The sequence below is a fragment of the Macaca thibetana genome, chromosome 9, assembly GCF_024542745.1.
Source record: "Macaca thibetana thibetana isolate TM-01 chromosome 9, ASM2454274v1, whole genome shotgun sequence".
In the NCBI taxonomy this organism is placed as follows: Eukaryota; Metazoa; Chordata; class Mammalia; order Primates; family Cercopithecidae; genus Macaca; species Macaca thibetana.
In genome coordinates, this window is record NC_065586.1 from 83,320,542 (window position 1) to 83,333,140 (window position 12,599).

General features: G+C 40.8%; 1 pseudogene; it reads right to left on the bottom strand.

Annotated features, from left to right (window-relative positions):
- Nucleotides 1-1,882: 1,882 nt before the first annotated feature.
- Nucleotides 1,883-3,758, bottom strand: LOC126962267 (protein SHQ1 homolog; annotated as a pseudogene).
- Nucleotides 3,759-12,599: the final 8,841 nt, after the last annotated feature.

Genomic DNA, 12,599 nt, shown 5'->3' on the forward strand with positions numbered 1-12,599 from the left:
GCAAGGTAAATAAGTGCATACCAAATGTCAGATCTTCCCCAGCTGCATACCAATGTGTTAATCTGCGCCAATAAAGGTACTACTTCATGGAGAGCAGCTGAAATTGGAGTCCCCATCTGATTACATTTATGACACTCCACAGTCATTCTTCAAGATTCATCTGTCTTCTGCACAGCCTAAACTGGTGAATTAAATAGGAGATGTTATAGGTATCACTACCAACAACCTGTAGTCAAAGTTCAAATAGTGCTCTGGAAGCAAGGAGGGTTTTGTTTCTATACATGGAAATTTGTCTCAATGGGATCCAGAGCCACGTAGCCTAAGTAACAGGAAGCAAGACCTTAGGAGCCCCCGCTTAGCCCTTTAAACTCTTCTGGCCAACCTGGGTTCCAAACCAAGGCTAACCAAAAAAACTAGCCAAAGACAACAAAGGTCATTCCAAGTATTGGCCCCGAGGCTTAGATCTGATAATACTCAACGTTCTGTGCTCATTCCTGTGTTCCTGGCTAGGATTCCTGGCTTCAGTAACTGCTTGGCTTCTCCTATTCATTGACAAAAAATTGGAATATAGTTGAAGATACCAGAGTAGATCAGGGATGCAGCTGAGGCTCGGGATGAGATGGGAACCAGGAACTGGAGTATTGAAAGGAACCCAGAAAGTCTCCCTCTGTCTCCTCTGCATTTCTATTTATTCTCTCCCTGTGCTTTCTGGCTTTGCCTTCAGTTCCATGAAACGACCACTTGAGAGCTCCAAAGTTGTTACTCTCTTCCAGAGAGTAGCAAGAACAACCCTACCTATATTCATTAACCCTCTTGTCTAGTTGACTGCTATTCCCCCAGATTCCCACTGGTCACTTAATCTTACTAATATTTCAAGGTCCATCTCCAATTTCACCTTTTTTTTTGTATACAAATGATCATAACAGCTTTATTTATAATAGCCCCAAACTGGAAACAACCCAAGTGTCCATCAGTAGGTCAATGAATCCATTCAATGAAGTAGTACTCAGCAATGAAAAACACAAAAATGAAAACTCTTGACACATGCTACCACGTGAATGAATCTCAAAATAATTATACTGAGTAAAATAAGGCTGACCAAAAAACGGATACATATTGTATGATTCAATTTGCATAGAATTCTAGGACAGGTGAACTAATATTAGAGCAAAAGGGCACTTGGGGATGATGGGTCCGATTCTCACCTTGATCACGGTGATAGTTTTACACAGGGTATACATATGCCAACACACTGTATATTTTAGATATGTGCAGTTTATCGGGTGTCAAGTATACCTCAGTAAAGCTAAAATTAAAATATTCATGGGCTCCACATTCTGGAGACACTGGCAGTAGAACTATTATTTTCAGCTTGAAATATTTGGTAAAAGTGATTTGAACTTTAGCTTCACAGTTGTAGCAAGGAAACCAAAAGGTATAAACATTCACTGATGGAAAAACAATGTCATAAAGTCATCCCAGTATCTGTGGGGAGTTGGATACCAAAATCCTCAGATGGTCAAGTCCCTGATTTTAAAAAAGGTACAGTATTTGCGTATAACCTACCCATATCCTCCTGTATACTTTAAATCATCACTAGATTACTTATATGACCCAATACAATGTAATTGCTGTGGGAATAGTTGTTATACTGTATTCTGTAGAGAATAATAAGAAAAAAAAAAGAATACATGTTTGGTACAGATGCAATTTTTTCTTAAATATTTTTTATCTGTAGTTGGTTGATGTGGAACCCACAAATACAGCAGCAAGCTGACTGTATATACTAAGAAAAATTACAAAGTGAAAATGAGGAATTCTCATTTGCTAAATGAAACCAAATCTAACATATTTCTCAACAATGAATAAAACCACTTGAGAGTCAAATATTTGGTGTCTGACAGCCGTCTCTCTCCTGCATATTGCTGTGGTTTACAACAGTGGTGCCCTTGGGTTCAGAAACCTGAACTGTGGTCTTCAGTTGTTCCCCAAGCTCCTCTATCAGAGGCCCAGACACTCCAAGAGGCAAGTAACTTTCCTTGACTGGTATCAGACTCCTGGATGGCTGTGTTTGTGCATATTCCACCATCAACAATAAGAAGGGCACCACTTTCTTCAAGAAAGGGACCTTGCAAAGAACTGACTGTCTCAGATGGACTATCTTTGAGTTCATCTTGTTCTGAATCTGAGTCTGAGTCTTCGTTTCCAGATGACACAGTGCTGTCTGAGTCCTCCGAATCACTTGCCTCAGAGCTGGAGCAAAGTTTCTGCTGCCCAGAAACTGAATGGGCTGCTTTTAATGCAGATTCTTCCTCCTGGACAAGAAGTGCTGCTGCTTCTAGTTCTTCCAGTTCTAACCCCAACTGGGCCTTTGTAAGGGAGACTTCCTTTAAGGCTTCTGCAAGAGCTGCCAACGTTTTGGATTTGACTTTCTGAATCCACGCACAGTAGTCTGAGATGTAGAGATCATTCAGTATATATGCTGGGTCGTTTTCCTGAAAAATGTTGTGAATATCCAGGAGACACTTTAAAACTGCACTTTTACCTAGTTGCAATATCTTTATAGTCTCCCCGTAGGCCTTCATCGCCAGTTTGAAATGGCGATAGAGTGGGTAACACAACACCCTTCTTCCAAAAGACACCATGATATCATGAACATTAGTCCAAGTCTCCAACCAGCATAGTGTTGGACTCAGTTTCCTGATATTCCATGCAGATTCAACATCCTTCTCTCTTTCAGTGACATGGGTTTCTTAGCAATATACCAGAAGGATATCAATCAAACTGTAGTACACTTGACGACAAGCTCTCTTGTCTAACAGATAAGATTTATTCACTTTGGGAGGCCGAGACGGGCGGATCACGAGGTCAGGAGATCGAGACCATCCTGGCGAACACGGTGAAACCCCATCTCTACTAAAAAATACAAAAAACTAGCCAGGCAAGGTGGCGGGCATCTGTAGTCCCAGCTACTCGGGAGGCTGAGGCAGAGGAATGGCGTAAACCTGGGAGGCGGAGCTTGCAATGAGCTGAGATCCGGCCACTGCGCTCCAGCCTGGGCAACAGAGCAAGACTCCGTCTGAAGAAAAAAAAAAAAAGATTTATTGACAAATTCTTGTAGCTGATATTTCTCTTCTTCAGAAAAAGACACTAATGCAGCATGATTTTCTTGCTTCTGACTCTTTTCCAAAAAGGCTGTCGTTTTTTAATATCTGTTAGTCCACCAAGGATTATACTTCAAAATCTGTTCAACTGCCTCATCTTCAAAAAAGTCAGCTAGATAATGATCAGGATCAAACTTGGCCAGCTCAGCTGCCAGGTGCTTCTGTTTTCGTTCAGCTGCAGGGGTGAAATCTGGATCCTTAATAATGTCATTCAATTCATCCTGTAACTGCTAAAACACCCCTGATCATAAGTTTCTGACCCATAGTGGCACTGCGGATTCAAAGCACTTTCTGATACCTCTTCATAGGTGTCTGCTCAATTTCCGAATCAAACTCTTCATCGTCAACTACTTCCTCGGGAATCTCAAAGCACCTATTTCTTCCACAGGTGGTTTTGCTGTCCCGGATTTTCCTGGTGCCAGAAGAGCAACACATTTTCAGCACCTCAAAATGCTGGCCAGGGGTTTCTTTGGGCAGGTGAATGGTAAAAATTCCTTTATCTGCATCATAGGACCTTTGCTCACTTCCATTTTCTGCAATTCTGCCAGGGGGGGTTAATTTGAGAAAGTACGGCTTGGCATACTAGAACTAGAAGTCAGACCCCTCGAAGTAGACGTTGAACTCAGAGATCCGGGCGTAGGGCATTCAGACTGCGATGGTCAGGAAGTCCGGCTCCTGGCTGAGGAGGTCGAACGCCAGGGTCAGCATCGCCACACTGGACTCAAGGGCCAGCGCGGCTCGCCCTCACTGCCGCGGCGGTCCCGCCACGCAACTCTCTCCACTTTCACCCTTTTAAAATAAAAGATGTCTGGGCCAGGCGCAGTGGCTCACGCCTGTAATCCCAACACTTTGGGAGGCAGAGGCGGGTGGATCCTGACCTGAGGTCAGGAGTTCGAGACCAGCCCCGCCAACATGGTGAAATCCCTACTCTACTAAAAATACAAACATCAGCCGGGCGTGGTGGTGGGCGCCTGTAATCCCAGCTACTCGGAAGGCTGAGGCAGGAGAATCCCTTGAACCCAGGAGGCAGAGGTTGCAATGAGCTGAGATCACGCCACTGCACTCCAGCCTGGGCGACAGAATGAGACTCTGCCTCAAAAAAATAAAAAAAAGTCTGCCTTCCAGGACACAGAAACCTCCTATACACACATTTTGGCACTTGATTATATTATGTCTTTTACAGTTCTCTGCATGTTTCTTGCACATAAGTCTTGATTTTTCGATTACATATTAAATTTCTATCAAGAATATATATTTAGTTTTCATCTTTCAGAGACCTAACATAGGACTTGGCACCAAGTAGCCCATAGTAAACAGTTATTGAACCGTAATGTATGATTTTCTTTTCTACTTTTCACTGGTATGTTTTTGTTTAAAAAGGGTAAACCACCAGGAATGGAAATGTCCTTGCTATGTTATCCTTCTTCTCTAATTAGCAACCACCCTTCACAATCTGCCTCATTACATTTAAAAAGGATTTTCAAATTAGACATTTATGCCTGGGCATTAACCAGGGACCGATGAATCAGTGCCATCAGCAGAACACTGCCCTGGCTGGCAGACATGGTACCATTGTCAAGACTTGTAATTTACTCCTGGCTTTTCAAATAGTCAATATGTAACTCCAGGCAAGGTTTAATTATTTCCTAGTAAAATGGGAATAATATAACCCACCCCCACTTTGCTTCCCATGGGTATCGTGAGAATTAATTAGTTCTTTAATAAGAATATATGTCTATAAAATGTTTCATAGTTCATTAAAGGTATACATAAATGAAAACGTAAGATATTGTTCAATGTATTATGAATGTTAATTGTTGCTGTATTTAGTACAAAGTACATGTATTATATCAACAGTGGTAGTACACAAAATAACGAATACATGTTGGGTCAGCACCTCCTCCAATTACCATTTGCAAACAAGTCCTGGATGGCCAGAACTAATTGGAAGGTTGAGACAAAAATTATATCTCCCACACTAAAGAAGGGGAGATTGATATAGTGCACTCACCTAAATTTCGTAGTTCCTGCATGAACTCCTCAAAAGCTTCAAATCTAGGCCAGACTACAGGAAGAACAGCAGCAACTGAAGACTGGCACCTTTTCTGGAACCTCAGCAGCACCTTCCTTGTTTCATAAGATTTCGAAGAAGCATATCAAAATTCTTCCACCCATTCCTTCACAGTATAATAGGAGAAACCATCTTTCCTCTGTTGACACCTGGAAGAATGAGAGACCAACGCACTCCAGGACACAGCCAAAAAAATTCAGTGAAAGATTTGCTAAATCCTCTGCACTATGATCTAGACCAGGATTTCTCAACCCCAGCTCTGTGGACATTTGGGCCAGGTAATTGTTTGTTGCCAGAGGCCGTCCTGTACATCAAAAGGCGTTTAGCAGCATTCCTGGCCTCAAACAAATAGATGCCAGTAGCACCTCTCCCACCCACTTGTGACAGCCAAAGGTATCTCCAGACATTGCCAAATGTCCCCTGGTATGGGGGAATCATCCTCAGTTGAGAATCGCTGGTTTAGACAATGATCAAAGTGGGATAACTAAATCAAAAGACACTGCAATCTTAAGTTGATCAAGCATTCTTCTTTGAAATCACTCAGCATTTTCATATATTGCATTTATATCTTAGGTATTCATATTCTATCAATTCAGCCAATGTTTGTTGAGTTCTCAATGTTTAAGGTACAAGATCAAGTAAGTAATTCTGTATATCCATAAAACAGAAATGGATATGGTATGTCCCGGTTCTCCACAGCAGGCATTTATGTTATTCCCATCCCAATGTTTATCCCCGATCAGGGTTGTCAAATATTGCATGGGACATACTTATACTAAAAAAATATTCATTATTTATCTGAAACTGAAATTTAACTGGATTTCCTGTGTGCATGCATGTGTATGTTTGTTTTCCTAAATCTGACAACCCTACCCTGATAGGCTCAAGGTTTTTTCCCTGTCCACAAACTTTATAACTTGACTTCATTAAAAATAGTAAAGAGGAGTTATTGCAAAGGCTTTAAAAATGCTGTTAGAATGAGTAGCACAACTACATTTGAGGATACATTTTCTTTGAAAGATGTTTATTTTCCTACTGCAAATGTTGGTAAACTCCTTAGAACTCATTCAAAGCCTGATGGAATTCATTGCCTGATTTATTTAAAAACACTTCTGATGCTCACAGACTATTTATCATTTACACAGCAAATGATGTTCTTCTAATATTCTTGTTGGGTGAGTTAGCACTGTGGAAAGACATGGAGGAGAATCAGACATAAACTTCTTATAACCTCATAAACAGGAAGAAAGGGAGCAGAAGCATAGACTGGGTTTACTTTCGCTCAACTTACCTCCCCAATTATCCAGGTATGGTCCTCAGATGAGGAATATCATGTGACCTGGGAACTTACTAGAAATGCACATCCTTGGGACCCACCCTGGACCTACTGAATCAGAAACTCTAGGAGTGGGTCCTAGCAACCAGTGTTTTCACAGGTCTTCCAGGTGATTCTGCTGCATATTCGAGTTTGAGAACCACTGTTTTAGAGCCCTGGTTCTTGACCCTGGCAACAAGGGAAAACACCTGGGGAGTTTTAAAAGTACTGATGCGTGGGGTCCATACCGAGGGAGTCTGATATAATTGCTATGGGGTGCAGCCCAGGCATAAACATTTTTAAAAACTCCCCAGCCTGAATAACGGCTCTACAGAATTTTTTATCAAATGCCAAAGGAAAGAGAAGTTCCTTATATTGCAACTATAGTGCTTTCTACTCTGGCCCTAATCAACCTTGCATAAAGGCAGAATGGACAGACATTACATGTTTTAATTTGAAGACTACAAAAAGGCCGGCCATTAAACTACATATATGGGCTCTTCCTCAAATCCCTAAATCTACTCCTTACGGCCTACTATAGTCAGTGTCATATAATAGAAAAGTAGCTTACTGTCCACCAGACCCTGTCCAAATGTTTGATAACTACTGGGGACTCATTTTCTCGTGTCTACACTGGGGATGATATTAACTCTTCATAGGATTTGGGGAATTATAAAGAAAGACCATGTAGATAAAGGCAGGAAGATCAATAATCAATTATCACATCAGAACCTGAAGGGACTTTGCACCATTGAAGTGAGGCAGAGGAGGGAGAAACTTCGAAGGACAAATTTACAAATTTCAATGTGTTTCTATAATAACTACTTGCATTATTTTCTCTTTGAATTGCCTCACTTTTGTACATGTGTGTCCCCACTCCCACCCATCCCATTATTTTCCTGTTTTCACTTGTAACTTGGTGACCCATCTGTGGTTTTGGCCAAGCTATTTTAATGGCACTGAACATTGTAGTTTTAAAGAGTGTGGTAGCAGTTACACACGGCTCAATAACTCCTGGGGCTACAACAAGGTTAATGCGACAGTTTTTGTTTTTTAAAAAACATGTCTGTCTGACAAGTCAATAATTTTAAGCCTTTTGTTCACCTCCGGAGGGTTGTTAAAGGCTTCCCTGTGAGCGAAAAGCTCTCACTGTTAAGGGGTTGCCTGGCCTGGCTGTATGCATTAAATGGAACAGTTCTCTACATGGCTTCTTACTACAGATGCTTTGAGATATATGGACACTGACGTTACCTGCTGCAACAGGAGATGTTGGTCCTCTCCCAGGGTACTGCTGAGACCTAAGTGTTTAAATGCTCACCAAGTGACCTTGGAGGGCTAGTCATGGTGGGCATCTGGCAGCTGGGAAAGAGCACTGGAGAGCCTCATAGGGAAACCTAGCAGGCAAAAATGAAAGAACCCATGAGGGCTGTTGGCATGAGCCCTAGCTAAAGTCTACTGGGTTAGCTCTCAAAGAAAACTGCAAGATTGAAGCATAAGTTCCTTCATCATGAACCAGAAGTCATGGAGTGGAGCCAGGGGCAAGAAACAGAAAGATCAAAAGGTAGAACCACAGGGATAAAGGTGCCAAGAAAAACAGTGAGAGCAACACTCAGGGAACCAGAGACAGGAACACAGCTGGGGACTGGGAGGAGAAACCACCACAGCTGGAGGGAAAAGTGGCCAGGCCAGAAAAGCCTCATGGAATCCTGGTTGACTGAATGTTTCTATTGACTGAGACCATTGCTTAAGCCCTGTATTCTTTTTTATTTCAATCCCCATGGTTAGAAAAATAGTCCTAAAATGGATTCATACCCTTTCCTATCCTGCAGGATCTTAAACATCACTATCTTTTCCTGCAGTAGTTAAAAGCATGGGCTTTGGAATCGGAAACTGGGCACAAATCTGAGCCCTGCTACTTATTAGCTGTGTGACATCAGTCAAATGAGTAAACCTCCTGGAGCCTCAGTTTCCTTGCCTATAAAATGTGAATAACAATACCAACTTATTTTCAGGTTGTGAGCATTTCTCCATAATAATCCGCATAAAGCACTTACCAGAGCACTTGGCATACTGTGTGAGCATGTAATGTTAGCTGTCATTCCAAGACAACATGTTGGAATAATCTCTTTTTCCATTCCTATATATCTCATTTTCCTCCTTTTTCTTCTCCCTCAAACCTGTCCCCACTCCAGCAGATGTTTTGGCCTGTGTTCCTAGCCTCCAGTGAGAGCAGAAAGCCTGTTAGATTTCCTGCCTTTGTTTCCCAAAGTTTGAGCCCCAAGAAACTGGGACAAGATATTTCCCTGAGACAAGATATCTCAGGAAGGGGAATGAGTGGAGCTTCTTTTCACCCCACACTAGAAGGCCATTCTGTTTGGAAAAAGGAGAGGGAGGGGAAAGAAAAGGGTGTATACCAGCTTTCCAGTATCAACGTCAGGGAGAAAGCAAGGCTAGAGAGCAGATGTAACTAACTATAAGCAGCCTAATAAAGGTTCCCAAGCCCAAACCATGAATCCAAATGGCAGAGCTGCCAGACACGAAAGGCCTTGCTGCCCTTCCACCCCACAATACTTCACCTGTGGAAGCCTTGACAATTCCAGGGAGTATTTGCAAAACCCCGCCCCCACCCAAAATTTTTTAAATACTGTATATGAGTGAGTAAAATGATGCCAAGATTTTTAAAAGGATAAGCTTACCATCAGATAGGTAGAATAAGTAGTAGTGGTAGTGGTGGTGGTAGTGGTATAGAGATAAAAATTAAGTGGAGTTACATATAGTTATATTTCCCACACTCTGGTGTTTGTGGATTGGTGGGCTGAGATTCTTATCACATTCCAGAACTTGCAATGTCTCAAGGTAATTGTTTAAAATATTAATTGTTGTACTCACACTGCAAATGTTGATATAGATGCTGGGGTGGAGGTGGGGCAATACGCCAGAATACGCCCAAGAATACCTTGGAATTTGCAGAATTTCTTTCTTTTTGCATAATCTGATTCACACGTTAACATTATATGGACCACTCTGGCTCCATGAGCAGCACAAGAGAGACTTTCTGCAAATGTGATTATTAGATCAAAAGTTAGGAGCTTTTTTGCCCCCAGCTTTTCTCCTCTCCTAAAATCTTTTTTTTTTTAATTTCTTTGTCAGTGTCTTTAATTTTTTTAGTTGCATTTAAAAGTCTTTCTATTATTTCTGCATGAGTAAGAGTATGTGTCATGTCGGCCTCCTTGTCAGCTTCTGTTTCACTTTCATTAAATTTGTTGATTGAGTGTGAAGAAGGAGGCACTGTCATCATTTCCAGATTTCGTACTTGTGGGTTAGATTTCTCTCGGAGCAATGCTGTGATCCCTACTGCAATTTTGTGATGGAGCCCTGGAGAGACCAGGATGAAACTAGGGAAGGCTCCTTATCCCTTTCATGGGTTCAGAGAGGCAGAAAGAGAGGGGAGGAGGATATTTCTGTTTCACTCTATTCATTCATTCATTTGCTTCACAAATACTGAGCACCTCCTGGGTGACAGACACTGATTTGGGTGCTGGAAATATGCTGGAAAGCATAAACAGCCCTGGTGCCTGCCCTCACAGAGCCTATGGTCTGGTGGTGAGACAGATTTAATCAGATAAACACATTAATGAATGTATAGTTGCACCATCATATCCTCATTTAATTGAGCTGGACTAAGACCTAGACATCAGTATTTTTTAAATAAGTTTCATAGGTAACTCTGCCAAGTCTGGGAATCACTGGGCTAGACCATGCAAGTTCTAATCATATAGGCTCTAATAAGCATTGTTAAACATTTTGATTTTATCTTTCAAGCTGTGGTGAAAATGTTACTGAAGAGAGGTGATATAGTAAGATGTTCAGGGTTTTTTAATTTAAGCTTTTTTATTTTGAAATAATTGTAGACTCATATGCAGTTGTAAGAAATAATACAGGGAAATCCCATGTATCCTTTACCCAGTTTTCTCCAAAGGTAACATCTTGCAAAACTATGGTACAACATCACAACCAGGATATTGTCCTTGGTGCAGTCAAGATAAAGCATTTTCAACACCACATGAATCCCTCCTGTTGTCCCTGGATAGCCCTCCCCACTTTACTCCTGGTGACCACTAATATGTTCTCCATTTCTATAATCTTGTGTTTTCAACAGTTATATAAGTAGAATCATATAGTATAGAACCTCATGGGATTGGCTGTTTTCTCTCAGCATAATTTTCTGTAGATTCATTCAGGTTGTTTCATGTGTCAATAGTTTGTTCCTTTTTAGGGGGCTGAGTAGCGGTGTTCCATGTATCGGGGTGCCACTGTTCGTTTAACCATTCATATGTTGAAGGACATCTGGCTCGGCTCCAATGTCCAGAGATTTTAAATAGAGCTGCTATAAACATTTGTTTATAGGTTTTTGTGTGAACATGAAGTTTGTTTCTCTGGGATACATGCCCAAGGGTGCAATTGCTGAGTTATATGGTAGCTGCATGTAGAAACTATCATGCATAAAGAAACTGTCAAACTATTTCCAGAGTATCTGCACCATTTTACATTCTCAACAGTAATGTACCAGTGATCTAGTTTCTCCTCATTCTCATCAGAATTTAATGTTGCCACTGTTTTTTATTTTAGCCATTCTGATAGGTATGTAGTAATAGCTTGTTGTGCTTTGAGTTTCTCTAATGGCCAATGAAGCTGAACATCTTTTCGTGTGCTTAGTTGCCATCTGTATATTACCTTTGGTGAAGTGTCTCTTTGGGTCTTTTGCCTATTTTCTAATTGGATTATTAGACTTAATGTTGAGTTTTGAGAGTTTACTTTCATATTCCAAATACTAGTCCTTTTTGTCAAATACGGGGTTTGCAATTCTTTTCCCACTCTCCAATTTGTTTTTTATCCTGTTAACAGAATCTTTCACAGAGCAAAGTTTTTTAATTGTGATGCAGTCTAATTTATCAGCTTTTCCTTTTATGAACCATATTTTTGGTGTCAAGTCTAAGTTGTCTTTGCTGAGTCCTACCTCATGAAGAATTTTTCTTACTAGAAGTTTGACAGTTTTAATATTTTCTATTTAAGTCCATGAGTTATTTTGAGTTAATTTTTGCATAAGGTATAAATCTTAGGTTGAGGCTCACTTTTTAACCTTAAGGATTGCTCAGCACCATTAAAGTTATCTTCCCTCCATTGAATTTCTTTTACACCTGTGTCAAAACATCAGTTGCATATATTTGTGTGTATCAGTTTCTGGGTTTCCTGTTTTGTTCCATGGATCTATGTGCCTATTCCTCTGACAATACCATATAGTTTTGACTATAGAAGCTGTATGATAAGTCTTGAAACCCTTGAAACCAGGTAAGACTGGTTCCTTTCACATTAGTCTTCCTTTTCAAAATTGTTTTAGCTATTCTGGTTCCTCTGCCTTTCTATATACATTGTAGACTAGTGTTGTCTAGATCTATTTTTAAAACTTGCTGGAATTTTTTAAGAGACAGAGTCTTGCACTGCTGTGTTGAGGGAAGTCAGGGACCCCGAATAGAGGGACCAGCTGAAGCCACAGCAGAAGAACATAAATTGTGAAGATTTCATGGACATTTATTAGTTCCCCAAATTAATACTTTTATAATTTCTTACACCTGTCTTTACTGTAATCTCTGAACATAAATTGTGAAGATTTCATGGACACTTATCACTTCCCCAGTGAATATCCTTATGATTTCCTATGCCTGTCTTTACTTTAATCTCTTAATCCGGTCATCTTCTTTGTAAACTGAGGAGGATGAATGTCGCCTCAGGACCCTGTGATTGTATCAACTGCACAAATTGTTTGTAGAGCATGTGTGTTTGAATATGAAATTTGGGCATCTTTAAAAAAGAACAGGATAACAGCGATGTTCAGGGAACAGGAGAGGTAACTTTGAACTGGCTGCCAGTGAGCCAGATGGAACAGAGCTATATTCCTCCTCTTTCATAAGCAAATAGGAGAAATATCGCTGAATTCTTTTTCTCAGCAAGGAACATCCCTGAGAAAGAGAATGTGCCCTGAAGGTAGGCC